At 48.4% G+C, this 17,583-nt stretch overlaps 1 pseudogene; it reads left to right on the forward strand.

The window, feature by feature from the left end:
• The first annotated feature begins 15,408 nt into the window (after positions 1–15,408).
• Positions 15,409–16,688, forward strand: LOC144129484 (uncharacterized; annotated as a pseudogene).
• The last annotated feature ends 895 nt before the right edge of the window (positions 16,689–17,583 follow it).

Genomic DNA, 17,583 nt, shown 5'->3' on the forward strand with positions numbered 1-17,583 from the left:
TATCATGTCAATTTCGGTTTTTGTAAGTGCAATGGAAGGAGTGCTTACACACGTTCCATTTTCCGCCTTTTCCATTGAAAACGCCTCGACTATCTCTCTTTCAATCCTTCCTTTCTGTTTACCTACAATTGTGGTCCTGTGGAAAATTGACATGATAAGGGCAGATGCTGTGTCGTGGTGATGGTCACGTGTTTGCTGATGGGAAGGTTGCATTTTTCAAAAATGCAACCTCCCACTGGCTGCGCAAGCTGTGGCCAATGAGAGAAAGGAACTCGGCTACTCGGCAGCTACCGAGTAACCGAGTTGCCGAGTAACCCGGGTAAGCTGGGGTAAGTGTCCACACTTTCTGTGCAAACTTTCCGTGGGCGCTACGCAAGAGCCATGTAATGCTTACGCATTCAAACACGTGCATGCTTTTCTACAGCAGGAAACGCAGAACGTTGTGCTCGGTGCACGTTACGTTTTGCGTTTGATTTGCGCCTTGCTGACGGACGTTAGTGCACTGAACCAGTTACGGCCCAGAAGGTTGCAACCGCTGCCTTCCATGACATGTGGTTGCAGAACGTAATCGTTTGACGTCTGCCGAACTTGTGCTTCAGTAGTGTCCACGAGGCTCAAGTGCTCTCTTGTCTACGTGTCAAGGCTCGAGTGTGATTGTGCTAGCAGTAGACGCTTTGTAGGCCAAAGCCGATCGTAGGCTTCCTTGCTGATTAAAGAATACGCTGCACCCGAAACCTTTACCAGTCGAACTCCAGCATATTGCCACTGATGTGTAGCGGCACCATGAACTTTGGGCATGCTTACAGGCTTTTTACTAAACTGATGTCCCGTGCTTTCTCTTGTGTGACTGTTCCATGCTAGTATCATAACTCGCAGGCTTTGGTTCGATTTGATGCGTAGCATTTCTGCGTTGTTCTTTTCTTTGCAATGGAAGCTCTCTCGATATGTCTGATATTATTCTTGTGGCTTATCTGGCTTGTCTTGTGCTAATCTACTTTTTATTTTTTCAGGTTTATGCTCTGTTGCTGCCAGGTAGAGCTTTTCGCCCTCTCGGCGAGGTCGAAGACCTTCTGGAACGCAAGCTCTCTATAGGAGAACAGACGCCGTTGAACGGGCTCGTTGCGAATGCCGCAACCGAAACGGTCGCGTAACGTGATATCCAGGGGGAGCGCCGTATTTACGGCGACCGTCGACGCCTCCGCCGCCGTCGGTGCCCCGACGCCGAAGTCACAATCCGCGGCGGATTTTCGTAGAGAAGCAACGTAAGAAGCAATGGGCTCGCCTGGTTGTTGTTGCGGTCTCTAGAATTTGTAGAATTTGCAGCGGTAGTAGAGCTTGGATGTGCGTGGATCATAATGCGTAGCCAAGGTTTGGACGATTTGATCGCATGACACTTCTCCTGGGCTCTTTGGCGCTACCATTCACTGTACGGTTTGGGATGTCTCCTGCCTTCAGAGTCAGGAGCAAGGCTCGTTTCTTCTCGTCGGCTGTGAAATAGAACCCAAGGCGCTGCATCCATGACGTGCAGGACTTCTCCGAGAGTGGCTCGATGGAGGCTTGAAGGGACGGCATCGCTTGTTGACCACACTGGTGTCTTCAGTGGGTTTTCGTATCCCTCGTCGCCAGTGCAGCATGGGCCTCGTACGTTCACTGATTGGAGACAGAGGACACATGGGTGCGTTTACGGGAGAGGAGACCATTCTCTCGGTGCATGCGCTGCTGCTGGAATCTCTGGCGGTGGACTCTTGAGTTGCCGAAACCAAGGAAGACCAAGGAATGTGTGCGTCGAGAAAGGTTGGTGCTCGTTTTACTCACTTTATTTTTTTTTCATGAAAACCAAAAACAAAAACAAACGAAAAATTAAACCAAAGTAAGCGTAGAAATAAAAGAAATGAAGGAGCACACTGCCCTCAACACAGCAATGGCCCGCTATGATTTTTTTCGGCAGCCTACCGCTCCAGCGCTCTTAACCAGTCTCCTGACGAATGTACAAATAAGGACGTTGCTTGCTCGGCTGAAGTGATGGCCACACGTTAATGCTACCGGGGTCCAGCTTGCTGAACTGAAACCCAAGCACGCGATGGTTGAAAGCGAAGCCATCGCGAACCACTTAGCCTTTCAGCGTAATGCAACGCTTTGCAGCTTAACAGCTAATATTCATGATCAGTGAGTTAGGCAGGCAGAGCAGAACGGCAGATCTTAAAATCAACATGCAGAAAACCGAAGTAATGTTCAACAGTCTAGCAAGGGAACCGCAGTTTACAATTGCGAGCGAGGTGCTGGATCTAGGTCATGAGAGGAAAATAGAAGAATAAGAATGAGGTGGAGCGCATATAGCAGGTTCTCTCAGATCATGAATGGCAGTTTACCAATCTGCCCCAAGAGAAAAGTTTACAAGCTGTACCGTACCGATACAGCATACAAAGCAGAAACGGGGAGGCTAACGAAATGGTTCAGCTTAAGTTAAGGACAACGCAGCGACCTATGCAAAGAAAAATGATAGGTGTAACGCTAACAGACCGGAAGCGGGCGGAGTGGGTGAGGGAACAAAAGCGGGTTAATGACATCCTTGTCGAAATCAAGTGGATTCCAAGAGAAGACAAGCAGAGTAGGGGGCGGCAGAAAGTTAGATTGGCGGATGAAATTAAGAAGTTTTGGGGGATACGATGGCCGCAGCTGCCAAAGGACAGGGTTAATTGGAGAAACATGGGAGAGGCCTTTGCCCTGCAGTAAGCGTGACGAGGCTGATGATGATTCTATGCAATGATTTCACAAAACACTGCTTACCTTAAAAACCCGATGCGTGCTTACATTTTTTCGATTTTCGTGCCGTGTAGGAGCACTCAGCGCTGGCGATATTGACATCGGAAAAAACATCCTAGAGAGGAGCGACGATCGTGTGCGATTCCGCTTATACGGCGGACATTTGTACGGCGTACGGCGCACAGGTCGATAGTCGCCACTTTTCATCGGTCCCGCGTTTCCCACCGACAAATACTAAGTGTTTAGCTCGCTTTAAGTAGGCGCTCACATTCAGTGAAGAAACGCGACTCAATCGTGCAAACAAATAAACTCGTTAATGCGCCCCGGCTAACTACGGATGAAGTCTTATTTTCGGTTGCCATCTCGGCTAAAATCGACAATGGCGAGGGGTGCCCTTTTTCTTAAGGCCGGCAGCGGAGGCGCTGCGCCCTGTCGGGCCTTATAGGACTCTCGATGGCCAGCGCAGCTGGCTGAGGCGAGTGGACATAAAAGCACCCTATCGTACTTGCTCGGCTGAGGTATCGCAGCAGCTCAGCCGCATTTCTCTGACGCTTTGGCATGCGTGTCGCCTCGCTTATAACAATGACATTTTACACCAGAACTGCAATACGCAATTTTTAACCTGCGTTAAGCACACTCCGTCAACTAGCCTTTCACAGCAGGTCGAGCATTACTTTTGCTTGCTCATACAGAAAAAAAACAGTGCTGCTTGCTGGCTGCTTAGGAACCCGAAGCAACCCAAGCAGCAGAATTTTTTTGGCCCAAGCAAGGCAGTTGCCAATGCTTTCATGATTTGCGAAATGCCGGACACCAATCACAGTTTGTGCTTGGATGTGGTGACAAGCCAACCACTGGCCATTCTGAGGAAGGCCCAGCATGGAAAATCATTGGAAATGCCTTGGACCGTAATAAGGCCTGCACTCTAACACCATGCTGAATCTAAGCAGTTTCTTTGACTGTAGGCCAATCTGTTTGCCAATTAATATTCTAGCTTTTTCCTAGCCCTTTTTTTCAGTAACTGCTGCTGCTTTTAGCTCCCTAGACCATTCTGAAATTTCTTAACTGTACAGAAGCAGTTTATGGCCGCCACTTAACAAATATCTCAAATATATACATTCCCTTCAAGAAGGTGACAGTCTCAAAAAACACCAATATCACCACTTGACAGCATGGTGCGAAATGCAGTATAGCAGCTGACAGCTTTGCTGCAGAAAGACTTTTGCAAAGAAAGTTGCAAAGTACTATTTGGACCAGGCATCTAAAGAATTGCACATTTTTGTAAATCTATCAAACACTACATGCATCTCTTTTTTGCTTCGCATTTACGGTGCTGTTCAAATGTGGTGAGGCAGCATGAATTCAACAGCGGATAGAACACTTCGGTTACAACTGCATTTTTTTTCATGGTTGGAATCTTATGCCGCAGTTGCATTTGGTATTGAATTGAATTGAAAATTTATTTCTCCACACACATTACAGTGGAAAAAGGGGACACTGGGCAAAAAGCTGCATAATGCAGCTTGAAGTAGCACCCAGTGCCCCATGAATACAACGACAGCAGTGTGTTTCGCGAACATCAGGCTGAAGTTGAGCTGAATATCCCCATCAAAACAAACAAAGAAAAAGGACAACAATAGTGTAACCCTGACCGCGTACACAACAGAGATGCACATAAACAATAGGAAAAATTCTTACTGTTGCACTGAATGCCAGCAATCTGCAGCGACTTGAGCAGCGACAGACAGTGCATGAGATGTCTTGTATCGCGTTGAGGGATGTTTTTCAGATAAACTAGAAAAAAACATCACTGCAAATGCTGTAATCAAACTTTGTGAAATATAACAATATAAAGTTAACAAACCTTGGGTACAAAAAGGGCAATTGGACTAAAAGCAGCCATCGAAAGAAATAAGCCCTTGTGCATTCAACAGCTCTGTATACAGGCAGTCACACACATTGAGGTTCCAGAAGCAAGCAGACTTGCTGCAATTCTGCACGAACAAGTGATGCATAACCACTCAGTTCTAGATTTGCAATTCATTAGATTGTATACCTGCAATAGTAATGTTCTCATACTTTATGTTCTTGCACATATGAATATCGGCACATCCATCAGGAATATTGTTTTGTCCTCTAGACACAACAGATGAGCACTACAAAATACACAGCTACATTCAGGTAAAACATTCCCTTCATGCATTTATTTTTCTATAAAAGTGATTTTTCACGCTGGATGCAGCCTGTCTGGCTGCGTGACGCCTTGCAGTCCGGCCTTCTTCCTGATCTCCCGCGAACATGAGCCACCTTTTGGTGGCATCAGCGACGCAGGCTTCTGTCGTGCCAAAGAGACTGCGTATAGCACTTGCCAAAACACAGTACATGCGCACCAATGCCATAAAATGAAGAAAGGCAGACATCAAAACCAATCGACAATAAATAACCCTTCAGAGGAAACAGATACACTGCAAACTGTAAAAAATGCTTCACTAAAGATAAAAGCTAAGAACACAAACTGTGGCAGCAGGACACAACCTGAACTTTTGTTCAGGTAAAACACTGAAAGAAAAATCAAGTGTGTCAGTGTTGGACCTTTACGTAAAATTAAGTTGTGATAACGTAGAAACTCATGTAAAATTTGGGTGCGAATTTTTAAGGTGCGGCCCATACATGATTTACAAAAAAGTAAAACCATGCTTTTCTAAATTATCTAGTTCGAAACGAGGAGCACCCCATTTATGGCTGTGGCCCTTACACAAGATGATACAGCAGTTAGCATGCCATGGGGCTGGTTTTGCTGGTGCCATATATACACACCGTGCCTACACCCCCACGCTAAACATTGCACCCACTATCAGAAGGGCAGAGGATTTTGTGCTGTACATTCTGTAAAAAGTTTTCAATGCACGCTCTAAATATCTGCACAATCATGCACTTAGACGTTTTTGGTAAAGCCAGGAGGCTCTGCATACACAACGCTTGTTCCATTACTAATTAATGCCACTAAACCAGTAAGCAAGTACATCAACATGGAGATACATTTGATGCCACAAGACTGAAACTGACATCTTACTGATGGTAAGTTAGCCAGCACGTTGCAGAAATGGAAATTAAGGAAGAGGCCAAAAAGCCTGAAGACATAAGTGCTACATCTTCGGAGATTTTTTTCACTTCCTTCTGTTCTGTCACGCTACATCGAAGTGCAACACAGTTCCGCACCTGCCATAAAAATTAGCAATAGAAGAAATATTCATTGCACCCCATTTGCAATTTTTCTGCGAGAAATTTTAGCAGAGCATGCATGAAATTATATTATTTTCAGACCTACCTGTTGGTTTAAAAATTGTAAGGCTTCTTCCTAAAAAACTCTAAAGACAGTATTCACCTTAAATGCAAACTTCAGCAACAGCTTCAGCAGCACGCAGTGCTGAATGAGACTGTGTCGTTTTGTCGGTACATTGCCAACACATATGGTTCTATCAAGATATATGGCGATCTTGTTCAAAGCGCATTCATCCTCTATACCCCCGCCACACAGTAGCGGCCTCTGACCTCACGTGGATGTGAGTTATGTGCAGCGTCCCAAGCACTACACTTCCCCTCTGCTGCATGCATTGCTTCCTGCAAATGTTATTTCCACTCGCTTCCAGTCTTCCGATTGCGGAGTTTAAATGCGAGATCCAGAAATCCAACGTGCAGGCCTACCTTTCAATTTGTCCACTGGCACACACGCTAATATTAATAGTTCCTTCAGTACCTCGTGAGCGCGGTGATAATCCGAAAACATTTTTTCACATTACGATTCGGCACAGAATTTTTTTCTAGGGCTATATGTTTTTTTATATACATAATGCATGACAACATTACCCTTAATTTACTGTACGACCACAGACCTGTAAGCGCTAGACCTATATTGATCGCGCCGCAACTTCTTTAATTCAAGAGTGCTTGCAACGTCGCAACAACTACTTCGAATAGATTAATCCATTCCCGCCAACTGTACAGTGGCGTTTGCTCCGCCAGCCCAGAAGAATGGAAAATAAGCTGGTTGCAGCTTCCAACTGACTGTCCCCAAGCTTAAAACAAGTATAATATTGGCACATGGCGTGCTTACACTAAGCAGTGCCTCCTCACTGCACTAAGTAAAATTTTAAGCTTCCCTTTCTCAACCGCAGACGAGTTTTCAACCGCAGACTCTGCCCGCTTCCAGTGGCTTAACGTTACACCTATCATTTTTATTTCCATAGCTCGCTGCAATCTCCTTAACTTAATAAGCTTAGCCCTTTTGTTTATCCTCCACGTTTATCTTAGTTCATCAATAGAGCTCTTTTGTAGCGCATAGTTCCGAGCGCACTATGACTTTTCGTAGAGTTATTCGCCTTCCCACCTCCTTCTTTTTTCCCTACATGACACCAGGTTCCTTTCCCCGTTACTTCTCTATTCGCACATCATACCTTCATGCTTACGTAGGTACTTTTTCTTTGCGTCTATTTCAAGCTGCTTCGCTCGCCGGTTATGTTGTAGTTTTACTTAACCGAAGCACTTTGCTATGTTCACTAAAATCTCATCGGATCATCGGTTTGTAGATCTGCCCTGCAGTCGGCGTTTTTCCTACTTGTCAAACGACCCAGACACACGATTTGCGCATAGGCGCCGACTGGAGAAAGGGAGGGGAGGGGGGGCTGGAGGGCTCGAGCCCCCCTCCGAAATTTTTCCTGCGGGCTTAGCGCCCCCCCCCCCCCCCCCCTAGAGAATGAGCGATGGGGTAAGGGGGCAGCATATTTTCTGCTACGTACTGGCATTTTCACACGGGCGATGGGGAGTCTCCGAGAGCGATGTAGCTGTTTCCAGCCGCACGCTTCACGACAGGAACGGCAAAGTACACTGGAGAGAAAAAAGCGTGCAACAAAGTAAAATAAACAAAGCTGTCCCGTCAGCCACTTTATATCAGCGCCAACTTATCATTCGTCACCTGTTGATCACCAACACAAAGCTCATGTGAGTCACTGCCACACAAACATTTCTTTTATTCGATCATGCCACGTTCGTTAAATGACTAGAACCACCTTCTCGTCTGTAAATAAGTGAGCTTTTTTCGCCAGTCACTGCGTGCATTTTTTCTTTCGTGATTTGATTTAGTTTTCTTCACAATTAGCCTGTCTTTTCTTTATTTTTCCCATGATACGTTTTGCTCATGTTTTCATGGTGTCCTAGTTCATTGGTCGAAAATTTGTACTTCTTCCATTACACTAAGATCAGCTCCGCTAATGTTTGTTTTGTGTGCTAGTTCACTGCTCGTAAATTTTGAATCGCATTGCGTTTGTTCGCTAAAATTCCTGCTTTTTGTATTTTATGATTTATGTAAAACCCAAGCCCTTCTATAATGCTTCGGCGGCTAGGGGTATGGAAAATAAGTAAATAAAAACTCAAAGTTGGCCAAAACAGCAGAGCACGTGAGCGTGGCACTACACCACTTCGCCATTGTTAATTTAGGGTGCTTAGAAAAAAATTGGGGTAAACCAATTGCAGATCTCTGCTTTCCAGTCATCAGGCAACAATATATAAAACATTGAAATAAATTTTAGTGATCGAGCTGCCACGCTTTCTTCGATCTTTCGTGAAGTCACCCTATTCATTTCTCCAGTGTTAACTAGCTACCAGGCGCCGTCTTTCATATGTTAGGCAATGACAGCTATACCAGATCGTCACACACTCTATTAAACACCGTATTTAGGTTACCTAAAACTGGAAATCCGTGTTACGACGCTATACAGTTTTGAAGTATGAAAAAAGGCAAATTTTGGTGCACTTCCGTAGGCAGCATTGCATATACTGAAACGCGCTGGGAGGCTCGTGTGTCACGAAAATCGGCGCACATATTTGTTAAGCCGGCGCGGCGCGAAGGAAGCCCGCGCGCCGCAACATTGACTGTAATGCGATACAGCGCGAATAAAGACGGGGACGAAGCGAGACAAGACACCACAGCGCTGTGGTGTCTTGTCTCGCTTCGTCCCCGTCTTTATTCGCGCTGTATCGCATTATGGAAAATTACCAACTAGCCCGATCTGCCACTCTAACATTGACTGTTCCAGAATCTTGGAGAGTGTGTAACCTTGCGCACACTTGGCTTCACCCTCGCCTCATCGCTCGCGGGCGGCGGTGACTCACCGGCGGAGAAGCCCCTAGAAGTTTCCAGACTTTTCCGCCGCACCTTTCTGCCGCACCGCTGACGATTTTCTAGCAAAAAGGAAACACTTTTTCGAACTGCTTAGTATTCTTTAAAAGCTGCCCATCGGACAGCATACAAGACAGCTGCTCCAGCATATTAACGACCACTGAAGTCTACTAGATTCACCTTCTTTAATGTTACCCACCTGAACATTCTGGAGACTAATCCAAAATGCTTCTGGAATATAATAAAACCTGGAAACACGAATAAAGTGTCGTTATTTCACCCATCGGCGAACCTGCTCCCGACCACCTCAGTGCTACTGTACTAAACGGTACTTTCGTTAAGTCGTTTCCTTGTGCATTCAATCTGATCCCACGTCCCGATCTCCAACTGTGCGATCATTTCGTGATGGATCCCATCATGTTCGACTTGCAAGGCATCGCACCGATTAAAGATTTGAAACTAACATCTTCTAGCGGAATTGATGGTATGGTGGTGGTAGTGGTTTTATTAAAAATAATAGTAACAAGGAAGGAGAAGATTTTTGCTAGCCCCGGCATCTGCCATCGATACTGAAGCACCTGAGCTGGGGCAGCGGAAATAAAGGACAGCAGGCAGAATGGAGAAATGAAATGAAAGAGGTGAGGGGACAGGAATAGAGGACAGGGGGAGAAGTAATATGTACAAACTATTTACACAATAAGAAATGTGTCCAGGTTGTGCGCGTGATTAGTTCATTTTAGAGGAATTAAATCACACACGCGCACAGCACTGTGTAGGTTACAACTGGAGTGGGGCGTCCAGTTATTAATCGTTCAAGGTAGAACTCGCGGAGCGTTCGGTCACTGCGTGTAACTACCTGACGGAGAACAGACGGGACGTCAAGCCCGTGTGTTCGAGGAATGCACAGAGGCTCACCATAGTTCGCTCACGAGTGCGCGCACTGCCCTGCGGCCACAATAGCGTCTTGATGGAGTCTGGTAGTATGCCCTGCGCCCTAAAGGCCGCGAGCATATCGCGACGAGCATCGGCGAACGCGGAGCAGCGAAGGAGCAGATGTTCTAGTGTTTCCACTGCACCGCATCCGTCACACACATCACTCGTCGCGATTCCGTGACGCACCCGTCGTTCCCCGGGCCACACGCAGCCAATGCGCGCGCGGAGGATCACTGCACGTTGTGACCGTGTAAGTGCGCGACAGCCGGTGACACTGTCGATGCGCTCACCTCCCGCGATGCGTGGGTCGGGGTGCTGCTTTCGGAGATGGTCGTGAATGGCCGCACGCACGTCCTCCAGCGCAAGGAGCAGATCGCTGGCAGGTAGTTGGTGTGCAGCGGTCGCGAGGTCGTCAGCTTCTTCGTTGCCGGCGATGCCGCAGTGACCGGGCACCCACTGTGCACGCACGGCACAACCTCTCTGCGCGAGGCGCTCGATGCGCGAGCGAATTTCCCGGACTAGTGGGGTACCGCGGCCATTAGATTGCAGGCGGCTGAGGGCGGCGCGGGAGTCGCACAGCAGAGCACTCCTGGGCGTAATTGATGGTATAAATGGCAGATTTATACCGAATGCTAAAGAGCATAGTTCTATCATCATGAAATGCATATTCTCAAAGTCATGTCATCATGGTGTACCTAGCTTTGACCATTGGCACGAGACATCACTCTTTCTCGTGGAACTCAGCCCAATTTTGGAATTCGCGTTTAAAATCATTAGACACAGATCTGAAGCTTCGCCTTCCATCCGGCCTACCACGACGTGATGCAACTTTGCTGTATCGCCTGTGGCTTAGTGTATCTTTCACCAAGCAAAACCAGTTGTTGGGCGAGTTGGTGCTGACGATGATCCATAACAGCGCGACAGACGGGACAAAGAAGAGGAGACACAACACACAGCGCTGACTCACAACTAAAACGTTTATTGGCTGCCAGCCAGTATAAATACTGGCCTGGTGGCCGGGAAAAAAAAGTACAAGCACGCTTGACTTGCGTGATATCCAAACATCGCCAGTTCATCAGGCACGTGTCAACATACAAGAGTCCTCAGTGCAAAATATCACCCCTACAGCAGGCACGAGTTTTCATTCACAATCAAGGTAGCGGGTTTCCTTATCCGACAAGGCTACAGAGGGAGTGCTGATACACTGATCTGAAGTCCTAGCTATCAGGTGGGCTTCTATTATTTCCCTAGTTAGCGAGTCGCGGTTCTTACCTAATACAGAGCATTCCTTGTAAATAAATAATAATTGGTTTTTGGTGGAAAGGAAATGGCGCAGTATCTGTCTCATATATCGTTGGACACCTGAACCGCGCCGTAAGGGAAGGGTAAAGGAGGGAGTGAAAGAAGAAAGGAAGAGAGAGGTGCCGTAGTGGAGGGCTCCGGAATAATTTCGACCACCTGGGGATCTTTAACGTGCACTGACATCGCACAGCACACGGGCGCCTTAGCGTTTTTCCTCCATAAAAACGCAGCCGCCGCGGTCGGGTTCGAACCCGGGAACTCCGGATCAGTAGTCGAGCGCCCTAACCACTGAGCCACCGCGGCGGGGTTCCTTGTAAAGGGGAAAACAAGTTTTTGGGTCGTCGTTGTCTTCCTCGTCATCGTCATCTTCGTTGTCTTTGCAGTTTCTGCAATGTTTTGCTACGTGGCCTGTGATAGCGACACGAGAGACATTATATTGGTGCTCCTTTAATCTTTCTTTAACACATCGGCCAGTTTGGCCGATGTAACATTTGCCACATGACAGAGGTAGAGAGTAGATGACCCCTTCCCGGCAAGGCCCGAATTGTTTCGCGTGCCTTATCAAGCAGCTGCGTGGTTCCCTTCCTACTGAATTTACTTTTTTGACCATGCTAGACAGTCGCTTAGGCGCCGAGAAGACAACTTCGACACCAGCATGTTTCCCAATTCTTTTCAAGTTATGCGAGACTTGGTGCAGATACGGTACTACGGCAATCTTTCTTTTCTTTTCCTCCTGTCTCGCTTCACCTATCTTATCCAGTCCTACCTTTTTCTTCAGTTTTTCTGCAACAGAACCCAAAACGTCTGCATGGTAGCCAGCCTTTGACAGGCGGTTAAGTTGGTTGCAGAAGCTGCGCTCCAACCTGTGCGCACAAGATTTCATTACAGCGTTGTAAAGCACAGAAAAAGCGATCGCTCTCTTCACCAGCTTTGAATGAGCTGATGAAAAAGGCAAGATTGGCTTTGCACCACGGGGCTCAAAAGTCCAACAAACATGAGATGGAGTGAAATGAAGCCAAAGATCTAAAAACCTAATAAAATCATTCGATGGTACTTCGTGTGTTAAAATCAATGGATTAAGGCATTCTGAGAATACCGATAACACGTCATGCAATTGCTGCTCGAAATCGAGGTTGTCACAGTCTAAAAACACGAAGTATTCGTCCACATTTCTAAAAATACGACAAACACTGGACCTGTCAAAACGCACCTTCAACATTCTGTCGCGTGCAGCTAGAAACACATCGCTGAGAAAGGGTGCTAAACACGAACCAATACAAATTCCCTCTTTTTGAATAAAAACCTCGCCTTCCCATTCGGCAAACGTCGAGACAAGATAGAGTGAAAGCAATTCGAGGAAGCCGCCAGTGGAAATTCCGCACTCATTTTGAAACGCTACAGCACCATGTTGGTCAATGAGGTCACTTACAGATGACAGAATTTCTGCTTGAGGCAAGGTGTAATAAAGATCCTTTAGTCGATCCTTTTCAGTCGATGTAAAGGATCTTTATTACACCTTGCCTCAAGCAGAAATTCTGTCATCTGTAAGTGACCTCATTGACCAACATGGTGCTATAGCGTTTCAAAATGAGTGCGGAATTTCCACTGGCGGCTTCCTCGAATTGCTTTCACTCTATCTTGTCTCGACGTTTGCCGAATGGGAAGGCGAGGTTTTTATTCAAAAAGAGGGAATTTGTATTGGTTCGTGTTTAGCACCCTTTCTCAGCGATGTGTTTCTAGCTGCACGCGACAGAATGTTGAAGGTGCGTTTTGACAGGCCCAGTGTTTGTCGTATTTTTAGATATGTGGACGACTACTTCATGTTTTTAGACTGTGACAACCTCGATTTCGAGCAGCAATTGCATGACGTGTTATCGGTATTCTCAGAATGCCTTAATCCATTGATTTTAACACACGAAGTACCATCGAATGATTTTATTAGGTTTTTAGATCTTTCGCTTCATTTCACTCCATCTCATGTTCGTTGGGCTTTTGAGCCCCGTGGTGCAAAGCCAATCTTGCCTTTTTCATCAGCTCATTCAAAGCTGGTGAATAGAGCGATCGCTTTTTCTGTGCTTTACAATGCTGTAATGAAATCTTGTGCGCACAGGTTGGAGCGCAGCTTCTGCAACCAACTTAACCGCCTGTCAAAGGCTGGCTACCATGCAGACGTTTGGGGTTCTGTTGCAGAAAAACTGAAGAAAAAGGTCGGACTGGATAAGATAGGTGAAGCGAGACAGGAGGAAAAGAAAAGAAAGATTGCCGTAGTACCGTATCTGCACCAAGTCTCGCATAACTTGAAAAGAATTGGGAAACATGCCGGTGTCGAAGTTGTCTTCTCGGCGCCTAAGCGACTGTCTACCATGGTCAAAAAAGTAAATTCAGTAGGAAGGGAACCACGCAGCTGCTTGATAAGGCACGCGAAACAATTCGTGCCTTGCCGGGAAGGGGTCATCTACTCTCTACCTCTGTCATGTGGCAAATGTTACATCGGCCAAACTGGCCGATGTGTTAGCGAAAGATTGAAGGAGCACCAATATAATGTCTCTCGTGTCGCTATCACAGGCCATGTAGCAAAACATTGCAGAAACTGCAAAGACAACGAAGATGACGATGACGAGGAAGACAACGACGACTCAAATACTTGTTTTCCCCTTTACAAGGAATGCTCTGTATTAGGTAAGAACCGCGACTCGCTAACTAGGAAAATAATAGAAGCCCACCTGATAGCTAGGACTTCAGATCAGTGTATCAGCACTCCCTCTGTAGCCTTGTTGGATAAGGAAACCCGCTACCTTGATTGTGAATGAAAACTCGTGCCTGCTGTAGGGGTGATATTTTGCACTGATGACTCTTGTATGTTGACACGTGCCTGATGAACTGGCGATGTTTTGATATCACGCAAGTCAAGCGTGCTTGTATTTTTTTTCCGGCCACCAGGCCAGTATTTATACTGGCTGGCAGCCAATAAACGTTTTAGTTGTGAGTCAGCGCTGTGTGTTGTGTCTCCTCTTCTTTGTCCCGTCTGTCGCGCTGTTATGGATCATTTTCACCAAGCATTACTCTTTCTTAATTGGTATAGCTGATAGCCCTGCATGTGCCATCTGCGGGTGTGACGAGACCATAGCCCACATTTTATGTGAATGCCCTGCCTACAGCGCCGAAAGGCAGTCAGTCAGGCAGAATGGTTGCTTGGCGGGCTAGTTGGTTCATATCTAACATGTGTTGCAGCGCGAACCACAAGAAGGGACGACGACAGACAGAGTGAAAAGAGCGCTGACTTCCACTTCTAACCAAGTAAGAGCTGAAGTTTCTGGATCGATGGTGATTGTCCTAATCTCCTATGCCTTTCATGCTGATTGCTTTGCCTGCCCTTTTCTGCTGAAGGTTCAAATGTGTATAAATGCGTGGCCTATCAGGAAAATAAATAGTTGGAAGTCAGCGCTCTTTTCACTCTGTCTGTCGTCGTCCCTTCTTGTGGTTCGCGCTGCAACACATGTCAGTCAGGCAGGTTCCTTTCCTCCCTTCGCTTTTCTCTTCTCCTGATTCAGCCAGACCACATGAAGATTTCAGATGTTACAGTGCCGAATTTGTTGACAACTATTGACGATTGCGGCAAGAGCTTTGCCGTCAGTATGCGGCCTCTCAGGACGGTGTCCCACACCGTTCTCCCCTTGTCTGTCCCGCTAGCCGCGTCATCTCGAGCCTTTTCTCCCCCCCCCCCCCTCGGGGTCCTCCTCGCCAGCCAGCTCTTGGTCGCTCTCTCCTTGAGAAGAAAACATCTCGGCTGATTCCTAGAACCCGGCGGCCGTTGCCCGTAAGCGCAATAGAAACTCGGCGTCGCCGCAGCTCTTAGACACCGTCAAATCTCGAGTAACCCTACACGCCAAAACTCTGTCTCACAAAAAGAATGCGAAGCGCGATTTCTGCATCAGACAATGGAATTAATTAATTAATAATAATTAAATAATTACTGCAATGAAGAAGACGACAATGCGCCACCATCGACGACGATGAAGAGGTTCGGCCGGCCTCGGCGACCTGCTGCCGCGCGCGTTGGAGACCTCGAGCTCGCTCTGGAAGTGTTCTGGTGCCGCTGCTGCTGGGTCAGTTTGTGCAACGGTTACGCCGCCAGCCCCTTCGGCTCTACAATAAACCGCTCTTCACTTGGTGGAGGTTTGGTTCCCCGTCCTCTTACCGCCCTGGACCTCCGCAACCGCACGCTACCGGCCCCCGTTATGCCCGCTCATCCCGAAGCCCACCACCAAGCCGTGCAGGTGGGATCCCCCGTCATCTGCTCCGGTGCCGTCCGGCAGCGAGACCCGGTTGTTTTCAGCGGGCACTGCGATCAAGATGTTGAAGACTGGCTGGTCTCGTACGAACGGGTGAGTCGCCATAACAACTGGGACGACCGCATGAAACTCAACAACGTCATATTTTATCTGAGTGGCGTCGCCAACCTCTGGTTCCGGAATCACGAGGCTGATATTCCTACCTGGGCTAATTTTAAGACGACGTTTGCAGAAGTTTTTGGCCGTCCCGCAGTACAGAAACTTCGCGCTGAGCAATGTTTGCGCGTTCGGGCTCAGACTGCGGGTGAGAGTTTCACCGCCTACATCGAAGATGTGGTCGATCTCTGCAAACGTGTCGACTCGTCTATGGCTGAGGCCCACAAGATCAAGCATATTATGAAGGGAATTGACGACGACGCTTTCCACATGCTGGTGGCGAAAAGTCCAACTACCGTCGTTTCCGTGTACAACCTCTGTCAGGGCTATGATGAGTTGCGCAAGCTATGCCTTGGCGCTCCTCGCTCATCCGTCGTGCTTGGCGGGTCCATATCCGGCCTGGCTGTCAACAGTGACCTGTTGGGTCAAATCAAAGACTTCGCAATGAGGTGGCCCGGCAGCTTTCGCTCCTCTCGGGCACACACTCTTCGCCCCAGTTCCTGACTCCTGAGTTGCGGCACACCATCGCCCAGGAGGTAGCCGATGCACTTCCAGCTCGTCGGCAGCCGGTTCCCGTAGCTCCTCAAGTCAACCTTCTTGAGATGCAGCCCGCTCCCGTTGCTGCACCTTTGGGCTATGGTGCAACCGTTGCGATGCCTCCTGCCCCCATGCCTGGGCCTCTCATATATGCCGAAGTCGTCGCACGTCCATCGCAGCCGCCGGCCTTGGCCTACGTTGCCGCACCAGTGCCTCCGCCTGTTGCTCCCCGGCACCACCCACCGCCGGCTGCTCCCAACCCTTGGCGCACGGCTGATAACCGGCCGATTTGCTACGCTTGTTGTCTACCGGGCCATGTCGCGCGCCTCTGTCGCCGTTCTCTGCCTGCCCCTGTGCCACGTCTGCCGGCCTACACCCAGTCCTACCGCACCTTTCGCCCGCCTTCAGGACCACCACCCCCAGAGCCCCCTTCTGACCCTGCTCCCGGCCGCCAGCCATTCGCTTCGCACCGCTCACCTTCCCCTCGCCGCCGCTCCTTGTCACCAATGCGGCGTCGCAGCGTTCCCGCGTAACCGGAAAACTAGGAGCCGCAGTTCCTGGGGCACGAACTGCGCACACTTCGATCAGCTCAAGTCCTCGCCTTTCCCCACCGATCTTTTTAAATGTGTTGACGGCGTTCGAGCACTTGGGCTTGAGGACACAGGTGTTACCGTTTCAGTTATATCCGAGAACTTCTGTCGTTCGCTGCGTAAACTCACCACCACACCTTCAGGACTATCTCTTTGCACCGCTAGCGCCGAGACTGTTCATCCTTCCGCTGCTTGCACAGCACGTGTCCTCATTGCGGACGTTTTGTATGTCGTCGAATTCTTAGTTGTCAGTTCTTGCTCCCATGACCTCATCCTTGGCTAGGATTTTCTATGCCGCCATCATGCCGTCACAGACTGTGCCCGTGCTCATGAGGCATTATCCGTGCTCCCTGATACGCTCGCCGACGACCCTCCGTCTTGCTCTGGTACCAGACTTGTTGCCGCGGACACCAATGTTCCCCCCGCCAGTGCCGTGCTCGTTCCCGTGTCCGCCACGTCTGGGTCCAGCAAGACTGTACTCTTCGCGCCTTCACCCATCCTCGCTTCTCGCCGACACCTACCTCTTCCATTCGCCGTCCTGGACATACGTCACGGTGCAACCGAACTGGTCGTCTCGAATCCCTCGCCCTATCAGTTCACCTTGCTCCGTGGAGAATGTCTTGGACACATTGAACAGCTTGACCTACTCATGCCCTTCGACGATGAAACTCTTTGCGGTGGTACCTCCGTCGCCGCCCTCACACCACCTAGTGCTGTCTCCGACCCGCTCTCCCCGGAAATGTTTCACCGTTCAGTAGCCAGCGACCTCCACCGAGCTCACCACGAGAAGTTCCTTGCCCTGCTTCACAAGTTCCGCTCTTCCTTCGATCACCAAATT

The sequence above is a fragment of the Amblyomma americanum genome, chromosome 4 (genome assembly GCF_052857255.1).
Source record: "Amblyomma americanum isolate KBUSLIRL-KWMA chromosome 4, ASM5285725v1, whole genome shotgun sequence".
Taxonomy (NCBI): Eukaryota; Metazoa; Arthropoda; class Arachnida; order Ixodida; family Ixodidae; genus Amblyomma; species Amblyomma americanum.